The sequence below is a fragment of the Hyla sarda genome, chromosome 2 (genome assembly GCF_029499605.1).
Source record: "Hyla sarda isolate aHylSar1 chromosome 2, aHylSar1.hap1, whole genome shotgun sequence".
NCBI classification, from domain to species: Eukaryota; Metazoa; Chordata; class Amphibia; order Anura; family Hylidae; genus Hyla; species Hyla sarda.
The window spans coordinates 275,550,665-275,563,780 of NC_079190.1; positions in this window are offsets into that span (position 1 = coordinate 275,550,665).

Consider the following 13,116-nt stretch of genomic DNA (forward strand, 5'->3'; position numbering starts at 1 on the left):
GCAAAAGTCGTGAAACACCTGTGGGGTATTAAGGTTCACTTTACCCCTTGTTACGTTTCCCAAGGGGTCTATTTTCTAAAATGGTATGCCATGTGGGGATTTTTTGCTGTTCTGGTACCATAGGGGCTTCCTAAATGCAACATGTCCCCCAAAAACCATTTCAGAAAAACGTACTCTCCAAAATCACCTTGTCGCTGCTTCCCTTCTGAGCCCTCTACTGCGCCCGCCGAACACTTTACATAGACATATGAGGTATGTGCTTACTCGAGAGAAATTGGGCTACAAATATAAGTATACATTTTCTCCTTCTCCCCCTTGTAAAAATTAAAAAATTGGGTCTACAAGAACATGCGAGTGTAAAAAATGAAGATTGCGAATTTTCTCCTTCACTTTGCTGCTATTCCTGTGAAACACCTAAAGGGTAAAAACACTGACTGAATGTCATTTTGAATACTTTGGGGGGTGCAGTTTTTATAATGGGGTCATTTTTGGGTTATTTCTAATATGAAGACCCTTCAAATCCACTTCAAACCTGAACTGGTCCCTGAAAAATAGTGAGTTTGAAAATTTTGTGAAAAATTGGAAAATTGCTGCTGAACTTTGAAGCCCTCTGGTGTCTTCCAAAAGTAAAAACACGTCAATTTTATGATGCAAACATAAAGTAGACATATTGTATTTGTGAATAAATTTTTTTTTTATTTGGAATATCCATTTTCCTTACAAGCAGAGAGCTTCAAAGTTAGAAAAATGCTAAATTTTCAATTTTTTCATCAAATTTTGGAATTTTTCAGTAAGAAACGATGCAAGTATTGACAAAATTTTACCAACAACATAAAGTAGAATAAGTCACGAAAAAACAGTCTCGGAATCAGATTGATAGGTAAAAGCATCCCAGAGTTATTAATGTTTAAAGTTACAGTGGTCAGATGTTCAAAAAATGCTCCGGTCCTAAGGTGTAAAATGGCCTGGTCCTTAAGGGGTTAAAGGGGTATAAAACTTTTTTATATATATCAACTGGCTCCAGAAAGTTAGACAGATTTGTAAATTACTTCTATTAAAAAATCTTAATCCTTTCAGTACTTATGACCTTCTGAAGTTAAGGTTGTTTTCTTCTGTCTAAGTCCTCTCTGATGACTTTTCTCGGACAGCGCCCAGTTTAGAAGCAAATCCCCATAGCAAACCTCTTCTAAACTGGGCGTTTCCCGAGACAGGTGTCATCAGAGAGCACTTAGACAGAAAATAACAACCTTAACTTCAGAAGCTCATAAGTACTGAAAGGATAAGATTTTTTAATAGAAGTAATTTACAAATCTGTTTAACTTTCTGGAGCCAGTTGATATATATAAAAAAGTTTTTGCCTGGAATACCCCTTTAAGATTGAACCGATTATTATTGATATATGTCATGAATGCATCAACGGTCAGATGGTCGAACGACCAAATGATGACCACATCGTCTACATACCTCCCATACCATGCGAGGCATGTGGAAAATGGATTGGTGTCAGAAAATATTAACTGCTCCTCCCACCAAAAAACAAAAAGCTTAGCCCGAGCTGGTGATGACTTTGCTCCCATTGAAGCACCCGTGCGCTGCAAATAAAAATTGTTACCAAACATAAAATAATTGAGTTTTAACACAAAATCTACCACCTCAATAATGTAATGTCTCAAATCCACAGAATATTTAGAAAATCTCATCAGTATATCCGAGATAGCTGATAATGCCAGGTTTTGCGGAATACTGGAATAGAGCGATTCAATGTGGCAAGTAAGCCACGACAGAGAATCGCTCCATGTGAATTCATCCATGATTTTTAGCAAGTGCTTAGTGTCCTTGATATAACTTGGGCATTGCATAACCAGAGGTTGCAGTACTGAGTCCAACCACTCGCATAGGTGCTCGTTATGGGATCCGATCCCCGCCACGATCGGACGCATCGGCGGCGGGAATCGGTCCTTATGCAGCTTGGGTAGCGAGTGGAAGATAGGAATAATTGGAGCAGGCACGAAAATATAATCCACTTCTTTTTGGGTCAAAATAGATCTGGCTTTCCCCTCTTCCAACAGAGTTAACAGTTCTTTTTTTAAATGGTTCAGTGGGATCCCCACAAAGTTTAAGGTAAGTTTTATCATCAGATAGTAGATTTTCATTTAAATTGATATACAGTCCCGTGTCCATACATACTACCGAGCCGCCTTTATCGGTGGATCGGATCGTCAAATTTTTGTTTTTCTTTAATTTCTTTATGGCAGCAGCCTCCTTTTTATTCAAATTAGGACGAGTTGTATTGGACATTACTTTTGATTGTAGATTAACCAAATCTTTCATGATAAGGTCCTGGAACCAATCGAAAATTGCTGGTCTGGTCTGTATGGGGTAAAAATTTTGGTTTTTAGTGGAGAAGGTATGTGCAGTATTCACTTCATCACAAATTGATATCCCACTATTTTCAAGGAGACAGAGATCTCTAAAAGCAATTTGTTCTGCTAACGTATGCATTAGTGGTAAATCAGGGTTTATAGAAAGTTATATAATGTAATGTCTCAAATCCACAGAATATTTAGAAAATCTCATCAGTATATCCGAGATAGCTGATAATGCCAGGTTTTGCGGAATACTGGAATAGGGCGATTCAATGTCACAAGTAAGCCACGACAGAGAATCTCTCCATGTGAATTTAGTTCTTCTGACCAGGAGTTTACTGAAAATTCAGATTGTTCAGATACCACGGACACTAGCGGGGACTCAGAACCGCAATATGTGAACACTCACAAGAATCGCAATGCGAGAAGACAGTCAAAAAACGAGGAAGGCGCGGTGGCAGAACACATAGGAAGAAGAGCTTCGGAGCGTAACAAGGACAAACGGAAAAAGTAATAAAAGAGGATTTTCAAGTCATTAACATTTCTGCACAAATCATTACAGATGAAGAAACCTCGATCCTATGGAAAGGACTGGGTTTCCCTCCTACACATCATTTTGATGTTTATCGGACAATTTTGGATATAAATAAATTTGTGAGAACTTTAACAGTTAAGAAACATTTTTTTGTGGAAAATGCTGATGAACCATCGGACCCACCTCAACTTTCTATAAACCCTGATTTACCACTAATGCATACGTTAGCAGAACAAATTGCTTTTAGAGATCTCTGTCTCCTTGAAAATAGTGGGATATCAATTTGTGATGAAGTGAATACTGCACATACCTTCTCCACTAAAAACCAAAATTTTTACCCCATACAGACCAGACCAGCAATTTTCGATTGGTTCCAGGACCTTATCATGAAAGATTTGGTTAATCTACAATCAAAAGTAATGTCCAATACAACTCGTCCTAATTTGAATAAAAAGGAGGCTGCTGCCATAAAGAAATTAAATAAAAATAAAAATTTGACGATCCGATCCGCCGATAAAGGCGGCTCGGTAGTATGTATGGACACGGGACTGTATATCAATTTAAATGAAAATCTACAATCTGATGATAAAACTTACCTTAAACTTTGTGGGGATCCCACTGAACCTTTTAAAAAAGAACTGTTGACTCTGTTGGAAGAGGGGAAAGCCAGATCTATTTTGACCCAAAAAGAAGTGGATTATATTTTCGTGCCTGCTCCAATTATTCCTATCTTCCACTCGCTACCCAAGCTGCATAAGGACCGATTCCCGCCGCCGATGCGTCCGATCGTGGCGGGGATCGGATCCCTTAACGAGCACCTATGCGAGTGGTTGGACTCAGTACTGCAACCTCTGGTTATGCAATGCCCAAGTTATATCAAGGACACTAAGCACTTGCTAAAAATCATAGATGAATTCACATGGAGCGATTCTCTGTCGTGGCTTACTTGCCACATTGAATCGCTCTATTCCAGTATTCCGCAAAACCTGGCATTATCAGCTATCTCGGATATACTGATGAGATTTTCTAAATATTCTGTGGATTTGAGACATTACATTATTGAGGTGGTAGATTTTGTGTTAAAACACAATTATTTTATGTTTGGTAACAATTTTTATTTGCAGCGCACGGGTGCTTCAATGGGAGCAAAGTCATCACCAGCTCGGGCTAAGCTTTTTGTTTTTTAGTGGGAGGAGCAGTTTTTCTGACACCAATCCATTTTCCACATGCCTCGGATGGTATGGGAGGTATGTAGACGATGTGGTCATCATTTGGTCGTCTGACCATCTGACATTTGATGCATTCATGACATATATCAATAATAATCGGTTCAATCTTACGTTTACCCACACATGGTGTAAAAGTGAAACCCCCTTTTTGGATGTCATATTACGTGGAAACCCTGATACAAATAAAATTGAGGTTGATCCTTACAGAAAAAAGATATCAGGCAATACCATCCGAAGGCCGAATTCATGCCATTCCAAACAAACAGTAAGAGCCATACCAGTAGGTGAACTTATACGAATTAAGCGGAACAGTTCTTCCACCGAGGTGTACCGCAGGGAAGCTGATGCAGCATGCACACGCCTGGCGGCTCGAGGTTACCCTGGATGGCTCTCGAAAAAAGCTCGGTCGAGAGTGGATCCTATGGATCGAAAATCCCTTTTTACAAGTAAGCAACCAACTGAATCACAAGATTGTCCTACATTTGTCACCACGTACAGTCCAGAATTTAATGATATCAAACGCATTGTAATTAAACACTTACCTTTGCTATCAACAGATCCCACGGTAGGGGAGATTATAAAGTCAGGTGTGAGATTTGCAACGAGGCGGGCACCTACTCTATCCAATCTCCTTGTTCCCAGTATGGTGGACACGGCTAGTGTTACCACCCAGTGGATTAGCACCAAGGGCTTCCACAAGTGCGGTAAATCACGGTGTGTGGTATGTCCCTTTGCCGAAAAATGCCAGAAAATAGAAGGTACAGTGGATGGCAAATGCCATGTCATTCACAACTTTATAAACTGTGATAGCACTTTTGTTTTATATAAAATCATGTGCACACAATGTCACTTAACATATGTGGGTTCCACCAAAAGGTCCCTTAAAAAACGCATGCAAGAGCACATTAGACATGCTGCTGGCCCTTTAAGCTCGAACATTTCTAACATATCTAAACATTTTCTAATATGTCATAATTCAGACACCACTTCCCTCAGGTTCTCAGGCATTGAGAAGGTGAAGCTAAATAAAAGGGGAGGTGACCATATTCGATCCCTCCACAATAGGGAAATCATGTGGATTTATCTTTTGAATTGCATTCAACCCCATGGTCTAAATAGCAAAAACAGATTTAATATTACATTACTGATATGTCTCCGAATAATTTATCTGTGTTTGGTCCCATGTTTTGTTTTAATCACGCGCACATGTGATGTGGACCTGTCCCTCCCCTTCCTGTGGGAATGGGGAATAAGCCCTGGAGTATGTAAGGGTGCCTCATTTGAGGATCTACAGGCTATGAGTAAGGATCGATAGATCAGAAACGCGTCAGCCATGCTTGGGACCCCCCTCTGTTTGTGCAATATTTCTTATTTTTGATATGTTCACGGTTTGTCTGCCACTGTGAAAGCTTTTAAGGAAGAACCCTGAGTAAAGACGGACGTTTTACTTCTACTTGCTGGCTTTTTTAGTATTTTATTTTAGTTTTATCCAATGTGCCAGGGATGAAAATTTTTCCCAAAGAAACTAACAACTGTCTATGCTCCCCCGTTGTTCCAATATTGGTGTCCCGTTCTCTGTTCGCCGCCTTCTGCTTTTCCTGCAGGTCAGTGAATCACGGTGCGCTCAGTGTCATCATTGTTTCAGCACCAGTTTTACAAATCAGTGTGCCTCCAGTGTTACACCAGTATTTACAAATAAGTGTGCCTCCAGCTGTTGCAAAACTATAACTTCCAGCATGCCTTGACAGCTAGAGACTGTCCGTGAATGCTGGTAGTTGTAGTTTTGGACCACCTGGAGAGACACTGTTTTAAAAACACTGCCTTAGTCAGTATTTTCCAACCTGGGGACTTCCAGCTGTTGCAAAACTACAACTCCCAGCATTCCCCTGACAGTCTTTAGCTGTCCAGGCATGCTGGGAGTTATAGTTCTGCAACAGCTGGAGACACTCAGGTTTGGTAGGTAGGTCCTTAGTCCATTGTTTTCCAACCTGGGTGCCTCCAGCTGTTGAAAAACTCTAACTCCCAGCTTAAGACTGTCCGGGCATGCTGGGAGTTGTAGTTTTGCAACAGCTGGAGGCCCCCAGGTTGGGAAACACTAGCTATGGCAGTGTTTTCGAAACATTGTCTCTCCATCTGTTGCAAAACTACAACTCCCAGCATGCTCGGACAGTCTTAAGCTGGAAGTTAGAGTTTTGCAGCAGAAGGTGGCATTTTGGTGGGTAGTTGGGCCCTTAGTCCAGTGTTTCCCAACCTGAGTGCCTCCAGCTGTTGCAAAACTACAACTCCCAGCATGCCCAAACAGCCAAAGCCTGTTTGGAAAACACTGGACTAAGGGCCTACCTACCAAATGTAACGTGGCCACCCACCTACCAACCAAACATATACCTGCCTACCTACCAACCAAACATATTACCTACCTAGCAAATGCTTTTCCTGCCTACCTAACAAACGTATACCGTATATACTCGAGTATAAGCCGAGTTTTTCAGCACGATTTTTCGTGCTGAAAACACCCCCCTCGGCTTATACTCGAGTGAACTCTCCGCCCTCAGTGGTCTTCAACCTGCGGACCTCCAGAGGTTTCAAAACTACAACTCCCAGCAAGCCCGGGCAGCCATCGGCTGTCCGGGCTTGCTGGCAGTTGTAGTTTTGAAACCTCTGGAGGTCCGCAGGTTGAAGACCACTGCGGCCTTCGACTTCATCCAGCCCCTCTCACCCCCTTTAGTTCTGTACTCATCTCCGCTCGGCGTTGGTCCGGTGCTGCAGGACTGTCCGGTGGGGAGGTCGTTCGGTGGGATAGTGGTTCCGGGCTGCCATCTTTATCGGGGGGGCCTCTTCTCCGTGCTTCGGGCCCGGAATAGTCACGTTGCCTTAACAACGACGCAGAGGTACGTTCATTACCAACGTCCCTCTGCGTCATCGTCAAGGCAACGCCTCTATTCCGGGCCCGAAGCGCGGAGAAGAGGCCCCCCGGTGAAGATGGCAGCCCGGAACCACTATGCCCACCGGACAGTCCTGCAGCACCGGACCAGCACCGAGCGGAGATGAGTACAGAACTAAAGGGGGTGAGAGGGGGCTGGATGATGTCGGAGGCCGCAGTGGTCTTCAACCTGCGGACCTCCAGAGGTTTCAAAACTACAACTCCCAGCAAGACTGGACAGCCGATGGCTGCCCGGGCTTGCTGGGAGTTGTAGTTTTGAAACATCTGGAGGTCCGCAGGTTGAAGACCACTGTATCAGACATTGACAAGCGGTGATGATGATAACATGTGGTGATGATGACAAGGGGATGATGAAGGGGGGGGGGTGGGATTATGACAAGGGGATGATGAAGGGGGGTGGGGATGATGAAGGGGGGGGGATTATGACAAGGGGATGATGAAGGGGGGTGTGTGGGATGATGACAGGGGGATGATGAAGGGGGGGTGTGGGATGATGACAAGAGGATGATGACAAGGGGATGATGAAGGGGGGTGGGGATGATGACAAGGGGATGATGAAGGGGTGTGTGGGATGATGACAAGGGGATGATAAAGGGGGGTGTGGGATGATGACAAGGGGATGATGACAAGGGGATGATGAAGGGGGGTGTGGGATGATGAAGGGGGGATGATGACAGGCGGTGATGATGAAGGGGGGATGATGACAGGGTGATGATGACAGGGTGATGATGATGAGGGTGTTAATGACGGGGGTCTGGATGATGACGGGGGGATGATGTATTTCCCACCCTAGGCTTATACTCGAGTCAATAACTTTTCCTGGGATTTTGGGGTGAAATTAGGGGCCTCGGCTTATATTCGGGTCGGCTTATACTCGAGTATATACGGTAACCTACCTACCTAGCGGCAAACCTTTTACTTGCCTTCCTACCAACTGAACTTACTACCTGCCTAAATAACTTGCAAACTTACTACTTGCCTACCTACTTAGAGAATGTTCTACTTACCTAATTTACTACTTGCAAACGTACTACCTGCTTACCTAGCAAACATATTACCTGGGTGGGGGGGGGGAGGCAGGCATATTCTTTGCACAGGGGCCCTCTGTTGTCTGTGTCCGCCCCTGCTCTATAGTGTTGTCATTGTCATGAACAGGACAATCTACATCTGTTATGGGTATTGTGTTATCATCTTATGTTAAGGGGGTTATCCAGCGAAACATGTTTTGTAACCAATGTGCCCAGGCTGTATAATGAAAGAAAAAAAGCTTCTACCTCCCTCCCTCCCAGCCTCCTGTATTGGTGACCTGGTCTCCATTAATACTTTGCTTCTTGACGCTGCAGACGTGACGTCACAATGCTGCTTAAAAGGGGCACTCCACTGGCCAGCGTTTGGAAGTAAATGTTCCATGTTGCGGGTGTTTGCCCCCCCCTCGTGATGTCACAGCCACGCCCCCTCAATGCAAGTCTATGGGAGGGGGCGTGACGGCTGTCACGCCCCCTCCCATAGACTCCCATTGAGGGTCGTGGCCGACACCCGCAGCGTGAAAACAGCGTTCGGAACATTTACTTCAGAACGCTGGCCAGTGGAGTGCCCCTTTAAGCAGAACACAGCTGCGGCCAGTGATTGGTGAAGCACTGATGTGACGCCACGTCTGCAGCTCCAGGAAGCAAAGTGTCAGTGGAGACCAGGGCGCTGATACCGAAGGCTACCAGGGAGATTAGTAGAAACTTTTTTTGTTTTAGTATACAACCTGGGAACATTGGATAACCCCTTTAATTGAAGTTTCAGGACTTGATGTAGGCAGTATGTGTCATCATACCCACTGTTCTATGAATCCATTATACAGCACCCATAGCCTGCAATGTGTCCATGTTGAGTCCCTGTGTACCATGGGGTGTCGGTCCAAGGCCACCAGGATTTTGATGTCTACTATTTTAGATCATCTTGCTTACTGGTTATTTAATAGGAAAGAATTAATGCATGACCATGTCTGGTGGGTATGGGAAAAATGAGTTATCACTCTTCAGTCTGGGTTTACAGGGGTGTGGAAATAAAAAAAAAAAAATACTTGTCCAAGGGACTAAAGCGGAACACAATCTACTTGGCCCTCAAGAAAATCCACTTGTCCTGGTAGACAAAATAATTTCGACCAAAATAGTCTGATCCCCCCCACTAGACCACCAGGGATGGATATAAGATTCCTTTAGACACTGCTGACAGCGGTGATCTAATGGTTTAATAGCGGCCACGGTGATCGCAGCATGCCAGGATATTAGCGGTGGGAGAGCTGTAGCTCCTCTTACACCCGAGACAAGCCTAGATAAGTCTAGATATAACTTTTTGATCACCATAAAAAATTTCTCATATGAAGTGACCAAAAATGAGCAATTCTGGACAATTTTTTTACATTTACACCGTTCACCGTACGGTTTAATTAACATCATATTTCAATAGCCTGTACATTTCCACATGTAGCGATACCACTTATGTTTATTTTTGTACATTATTTTTATTTAAAGAAAATTGGAAACTTTTATTAGGAAAGGGGCTTATTCACATATATTCGCACTTTTAAAAATATTTTAATCACTATTTTTCAGTCTTCATAGGGACTTATGTGTTACTGGGGGGGGGGGGGGGGGTTCTGCTTCTCCAGTTTATGTGCTGCATTTTGTGTCAGAAAATGCTGGAAGTTGCCTTTAGTTACTAGATAACTACAACATCCAGCATGCCCTGATACAGCCTATGGTTCTGTGGGTGTTGCAGCATGTTGCACTGTATAGTAGTACAGTTAAGGTTATTGTGTAACATGCTGGGAGTTGTAGTTTTGGTTAGTGTCAGCTGCAGAGCCATAGGCTGTGTCAGGGAATACTGGAAATTGCAGTTAGTAACTACAACACCCAGCATGCCCTGATGCAGCCTATGGCTCTGCAGCTGACCCGAACCAAAACTACAACTCCCAGCATGTTGCACTTTATAGTTCTACAGTTTAGGTTATGGTGTAACATGCTGGGAGTTGTAGTTTTGGTTCAGGCGTGTTTGTGTGCATCTGTGGGGCTCTTGGTTGGTGGGTGAGTATGAAGGGGGGGATTCTGGGGGTGCAATTCAGTGCGGGTGGCCAGAAACCACTAAAAATAAAAAACTAGATGGCACAACTGGTGGCGGCGGCAGTGCCCCCCCCCCCCCCACATCATACATTACATACACACATCACAGATACATCATACACATATACACACACATCATACATACACCCGCCACTGCCCCCGCCACATCATATATTACATACACACATCACACATACACTCACACTATACATATACACACACACCATACATACATCCACCACTGCCCCCACATCATATATTACATCACACAGACATCATACACACATCACACATACACTCACACTATACATATACACACACACATCACACATACACTCACACTATACATATACACACACACATCATACATACACCGCTGCCCACCCCACATCATACATCACATACATACACACATCGACAGACATCATACACACATTATACATTACATACAAACATCGACAGACATCATACACACATTATCCATTACATACACATCACACATAGACAGACATCATACACACATTATACATTACATACACATCACACATAGACAGACATCATACACACATCATACATTACATACACCTCACACATAGACAGACATCATACATACATTACATGCACATCACACATAGACAGACATCATACATACATTACATACACATCACACAGACAGACATCATACACACATTATCCATTACATACACATCACACATAGACATCATACACACATTATACATTACATACACCTCACACACAGACATCATACACACATTATACATTACATACACATCACACATAGACAGACATCATACACACATTATACATTACATACACATCACACATAGACATCATACACACATTATACATTACATACACATCACACATAGACAGACATCATACACACATTATCCATTACATACACATCACACATAGACATCATACACACATTATACATTACATACACATCACACATAGACATCATACACACAGTATACATTACATACACATCACACATAGACAGACATCATACACACATCACACATACACTCACACCATACATATACAACCACCCTTCCTGCCGCCGCCTGCATTCTCTGCCTCCTCACCTGATCCGCCATGAGTGGACATCAGAGCTGTAGTCACCGCCGGTGTGAGGTTACATGGGTTTAGAAATCTCGCCTCACACCGGACGTCCTCTCCTCCCCTGCTTTGTGTTTTCCCCGTGCAAAAATGCAGCCTCCCCGTGGTGGATTAGGTCCTGTGAAGAAAGAGCAGGGGGAGGGATAGAGCTGTGTGCGGGGGAGGGGAGGAGCTGTGTGCAGAGCTGTGGACATCCTTTCTCTCCCCCTGTCTTATTGTGTTATGTGTAGCTGCGTCCTCCATCCTCCGGGAGGGGAGATAAGGGGGCGGGGCTCAATGATGTAATGCGAACGTGCGACCTCGGGCTCTGCGGTCAGCTGGGGCTGCCACCCCCTCCATACACTCTGAGCGCCGGTGTGAGGTGTAGACTTGCATCCGCTCCTGCGCCTCACACCGGCAGTAAAGAAAATAACGGGGACGTCGGTCCGGCCCTGCTAGCCCGATACAGGGCTAAATCTATAAACAATTCACCTGCCCGGCGCCCAAAACTACTTGTCCTGGGCGTCGGGCGATAGGATTTCCACATCCCTGGTTTAGTCACCTGATCTATAAAAATTGACAGGACTTTGTCTCGGTGTCTAGGAGTACCTAAGTAGCCTCTTCAGTCTTCTTTTGTATTCATGACTAGTGTTGGGCGCGAATATTCGCATTTCAAATTTTTATCGCGAATATCGCAAATTCGGGAATATTGCAAATATATTCGCTATATATTAGAAATTACGAATACTCACTTTCTTCCGCATATGCGCATATTTGCATATGTGAATATTCGCTTATTTGAATATTCACTTATTCCTTCTTTTCACTTGTGGGCCAATTAGAATGATGCAAATACACTTGTCAGATGTTATCAACAGCATCCCTAGCAACCAATCGTAAAGTTGCCCACCCCCTCACTGTTTTCTTCCTTGAATATGTGAATATTCACATATGCAAATATGCGAATATTCGCATTTGCAAATATAACGAATACACGAAATTCCCTAATATAGGACGAATATTCGTCTATATATTCGCTAAATATCGCAAATTCGAATATGGGCAATGCCGCTGATCACTACAATCATGACCATGTTTACATCACCCCCAGTACTCCTAAAGGTACATGTTCCAGTTTAATTCAGGTCTTTATTTTGTTTAAATAATGCTCCATAAGCCCTTTTTTTTCCAGTGTTTGTTAACTTCAGTACAGTGCTGCTAATAAATGAATATTATTGAGTCTTTCATGTACACAAAAAAGTATCTACCTTCGATCTGCATTGACATTACTAATGCACGCTGTCTGCATATTTTCTCTGTAGGCTCCATTTGTTACCCAGATGTTTTTGAAGAAATTTCTATTTTAGAGAACATGAACAAAAAATAATGCCACACCAGTTAAAAGGGCTAGGACAGTGTTTCCCAACCATTGTGCCTCCAGCTGTTGCAAAACTACAACTCCCAGCATGCCTGGACGGCCGAAGGCCGTCCAGGCATGCTGGAAGTTGTAGTTTTGCAACAGCTGGAGACACACTGGTTGGGAAACACAGGACTAGGATATGCCATCACTATATGACCGGTGGAGGTCCAACCATTCCATGAAGAGCAATGGTTATTTGATGCTGCAGCCCTTTATTGTTTGTTCACAGTACTTAGCTGTGCCAGAACTGTATCTGGCCCTGTTCACATGAATGCAGCAGTGTTGCAGTTCCCTTGCACACACATTATTATTACTATTTATAGTTTTCATTTAACATTGCAAATGCATTGATTGCTTTATTGATATTTTACTCAGCATACTGGCCGGTAGTAT